This window comes from Cannabis sativa, chromosome X, assembly GCF_029168945.1.
Source record: "Cannabis sativa cultivar Pink pepper isolate KNU-18-1 chromosome X, ASM2916894v1, whole genome shotgun sequence".
NCBI lineage: Eukaryota > Viridiplantae > Streptophyta > Magnoliopsida > Rosales > Cannabaceae > Cannabis > Cannabis sativa.
The window spans coordinates 81,962,503-81,967,441 of NC_083610.1; positions in this window are offsets into that span (position 1 = coordinate 81,962,503).

Below are 4,939 nucleotides of genomic sequence, written 5' to 3' on the forward strand. Positions count from 1 at the left end.
GTAGATGAACCCTGGTGAGTACTGGGGAGGTGATCATCATACCGACCAGGATCTTCTTCAACTCCTCTATGAGAATCATACTCAGCTAGGTGGGAACTCATCTTCGTCTAGTGATAGCCTTTCAAATTCCACTTTTGAAGATTGGAAGGTCATCAGCAATCATACAGAGTCCTCGAAGTCCGTGGTGTAACACTATCAATGACCAAATACATGGAGAGGGGTACGATCGTTTTATCTGTGAGCTGAAAAAAGGTTGGAGGCATTATCTTCCTGCTTCATGGATGTATAAGGTCCATCCTAGTGTTGTTGATACACTTCTATAAGGTTGAGCAACTTCGTCTACGAGTAACACTGTTGTAGCTAATATTGTTGTTACTGTTGCAAGACACACATCTAAATTGAAACCACTGCCCAGACATAGAATGATGGCACGAACCAAGTAAATTATGAGGAAGGCCTCGATATCTAATCCTCATCTTGCCCGACTGTTTGCAGCAGCTGAGGTTGAACAAGCTAGGCCTCTGAGGGAGGATGATGTAGTTGTTGAAGGGGACATTGAGGTCCAAGAGATTGACGACCAGGGTAATGCCCATCCTGCCAGTCCCTCCATGGTCGAAGGAGAAGAAGAAGAAGAAGAAGAAGAAGAAGAAGAAGAAGAAGAAGAAGAAGAAGAAGATGAAGAAGGGGAAGAGGTTCTAGAACTTCCTTTTGGCGACTACAATAAGGTCAGAGAACCTGTCTCCAATGTGGGAGATGTCTTGGTGGCAGGTTAAGATTATGTTGAGGAGGAATACATAGAGGCTTGGCCTCTAAACACTAAGGTATGAATGGTGCTCTGTGGGTCTCACCACCATCCGTGTTAACATCCAAGAGATTGACCAATCTCTTTGAAGAAGGCCTCCTCGGGAAGGTGGAGGCATTCCTACCTAGTCTTGGGTAACTTGCTACAAATCCTGGATGTGGATTTTGTGCATGGTCAGGGCCACATGCAAAACAAGGTGAAATGCTACCTTTGTATCCATACTTTAAAGAGATGGCCAACTATTACCACATATGTCTGACCCAATTCACTCCCAAAGGCATAAAGTACTTGGTCGCACTGTTCGTGTTGTATGCTACCCAAGGATGGGGCCAGCCGTCCACTCACGATACTAACTGGTTGTTCAACTTAAAATAGCCCCAAGCAGAACAAGTCTGGGTACTTCTACTTTTCCCAAAATGAGTGCAAATGGCTGACTAGCACCACGAACAAGGAAGTGACTAAGATTGATGGGTTTATCAAAGATTACTACTTTGTCAAGGACATGGGTACCAATCACATCTCCTTCCAACACATTATTTTTTTTCTGTCGTCCTACTTTTACTCTAGGTCTTAGGTCAAGAGCCCAAAAAATTCTTTAACTCCCGAAGTCGGCTCGGATCATTTCTCTTTTGGCCACTGAGAGTAATTTCATCAAGTATGGGCTCTACCCGTCTAATGAGGTTTAAGAGCCCAAATAAGTGACCAAGGAGGTTACAACTAAGTAAGAGGCTCCAAAGAAGAAGAAGAAGAAGGCTCCTTAAGGTGATCAAGTGCCAATTGAACGACCCATCAGGATTAGGGATGATCCCAAGGAGGTTGCTCGTCCTTCCTAGGGGTGAGCTTAAAATCCAGAATACCAAACAAACTGTTCAAAAAGACCTACTGAACACTCTTAGAACCGAAAACCGATAAAACTGAAAACTGAAAAAACCGCTAACGGTTAAAATTGCCATTGAACGGTCGATTTTTTTTGGGTAATAAACTGACCAAAAAAACCGAAACTGGCCGTTATACATATATATTAATTTATTAATTTTTTTTTCATGTATTATAGTTATTAATAATATATAAAAAATAATATATTATTTTTTATTAATATTAAGGTTAAAAGAATAAAATAATTAGTTTTTGAACAATTAATTTGTATATTTGTAGTTGTAAAATGTAGAATAATGTATTTATAGAATAAATTGGATTATTTTTTAAAAAAAAAGGTTCACTTTAAGCGGTTTAAACCGACCAAACCGAGGTTCTAAACGGTCGGTTTTAAGATAGGTTCTAGATTAGTCGGTCGATTTTCGGATTGCACCAATCCAAACCGAAGACCAAATTTTGGATTTTTATATAGAGAAAAAACCGACCAAACTGTCCGATGCTCAGCCCTAGTCCTTCCGACCAGGTGGTAGGGAAAGGGAAGGTTGTGGTGGTCAAGGAAGAAGATGATGATTCTTCTGATGAGGATGCCCCCTCATTACTTGTTCGGGAGGGTGCTCCCGCTGACGTACAATGTAGTTATTTTTCATTTAGCATTATTTGTCCTTGTTTGTTTATATTTTTAACAAGTGTTTTTCTTTTTATGCAGCCATGTCAGAGAGAATGTTACGTGCTTTGAGTAAGAGGTCGAGCGATGCTTTCGGTCAGAAGTCTTCGGTCAAACGTCCAAAGGTGGATGATGCTCTACTGAAGAGCATTGCACTGAACTCTAAGACTCCTCAGGTTAACACTGAGAAGAGTTTGGTTGTCGACTCTACGACGCTCCTAATGTTGTTCCTAATGTTGTCCCTTCAGCCAAGAAGAAGACAAAGTCTCAGGCTTCCACCACCTCGGCCAAAAATTCTAAGGGGCCCAACATTAAGGGGCCTAGAATACCAAGTCCATTGGCTACTCTGCCCGTATTCTAGCCAGAAACCAAGAAGGGCAAGGAGAGGCTTAACTTCTACCAAGATCATATGATGCCTGATGTGAATGAGCAGCAAACTAGGGCAGAGGAGATGTTAGCAGAGCTATTGGTTAGTGGAGTCTTGAAGGAGGCCACTCGAGTAAGTGCTTTGCCTTGGGATTGTTTTTATACATGTTTTGTTACGTACAAGTTTTAACTTTGTTTCACCGTGTAAGTTAATCTGAAGTTGGCATATACTTATTCTCGAGCAAAGTTTGCTACTATAAAGGCCATAACAACTACCAGTGAATTGAAGAAGGCACTGGAAGATGATAAAAAAGAGGATGAGCAAAAGAGTTTTCAGTTAGGCAAAGTAAACAAGCAAATTGTTGTTGCAAATAAGCTCATAGAAGATCTAAAGCAAGAGATTAAGGACATGTCGTCTACAACCAAGCTCGAGGAGGACCTTGAGGTGTTGTCTAAGGAGGTGAATAGTCTAAAGAATGAGAGGGAAAGTCTTCGTACCCAGCTTCAAAGCCGGAAAGCTAAAGTTATGGAGCTGGCTGAGAGAAAGCTGCCTTGTAGAGAACTTTTAATGTCGAGCGGGTAACTTTTGACACTAAACGAGAAAAACTTCAGAAGGAAGTTGAAGAGTTCAAAACAGTTGCCCTAGGTGTTTTTTACGAGTTCTAGAAGGAAAATCTAAAAGGCAATTATGAATATTTCAAAGGGGATCTCTGTACTATCTTTCTTGGCTTTTACGAGAAACAGAAAGTCGATGAAGAAGCAAGAAAAGTTGTTGAAGATTCTTCTATTATCCAGGAGCAAGAGAACCCTGCCGCCCAAGACTCAACTGTTGCTGCTCAAGATTCGTCCAATCAATACCAAGAGCCTGGGACTCTTTTGGAGTAAACTCTTTAAACTTTTTTTGTCTGTTCGGCCTGCATGACTTTTCTTTGATACAATATGGCTGACCAAACGACTTTTAAACTTGGAAAACATTTTTATTTTTTTTAAGACAATGACTAGCCACACAACTTTTAATCCCATACTTATCTTGTTTTAATATCTTAATATGAATATTTTCCTTTAAGTCTGAATTTTGTTTTTTGCTTGAGCTTGTTTTCTACCAATGCGTGTACGGGTATAGTTGCCCTTAAGTGACCGAGCAGACTTTTTACTCTTGGTTACTTGCATTTCACAAATTTTATTTTGTCTGTCCAGCTTTTAAGTTTAGGCAAACCCTTTGTACATATTTTAGGTAATCAAATAACTTGCTATAATTTTGCAAAAAAGTATAAAATTGACACAATTTGAATAATAATTTATATCTTTATTCATTTATTGGTCGATATGTGTTGTTTTCGTGGTAACGTACATTTATTGAATTATCAAAAGTTATTTTATGATTTGTCTGATTTTTAGCTAATTAAAACATAGACATTTGAATGGTATATTCTGCCTAAAGACATCGCTCAGGAGTAATGATTTTGAACTAACTATACTTTGAAAGTGGTCACATGACCTTAGTGCCAGTCGTTTTTCTGAACCTTTGATCGAGGTCCGCTCAGAAGGCCACCACTTAAGAGTTTGAGCATTGTGTAACTTGTGTGGTCCCTAGACCTTTTGCACTTATTGGTAGTATTTTTTTAGGTGTTCACCATTCCAGTACATTGGTACTAGAACTAGTTCCATATTTTTATCATACCAACCAAGTTTATACGCTCAATGTAATGACTGTTATACATAGACATGAGATTAGTAGAACACTTAGCACTAATTAATCTAACTATGTGATTATTTATGCATTTTATGCTTTATAGATCCTATTTTTATGAAAATATGTGTTATGATTATTATTTCTCAATTTCAGAGATTTTATTGAATTATAGGTGTGATATGCATGCTATATGTAAATTTTCATATTTTCACATTTTTATGCCTAATAATAGTAGAAATGGGTCGGATGGCAATTTTTGTCACATGGATACAAATTTGTATCAAGTATTTTACGGGGCAATATTATTAGATATCTTAAAATATTAGGGTTTAACAAAATAATGAAATTGGACCATTTTACTCCTAGGGTTACAAGATAACTTAGCGGGGAAGTAAGGGCATTTTAGTCTTTTTGCACAATTTTACACGTGGACTACGAGTTGGGCTGTGAATTGGGCCTTAACATCCTAATAAAGTAGTTAAAAATATCTATGTTTAAGGGCATTTTAGTCTTTTTTAATTAATCAATTTAATATACA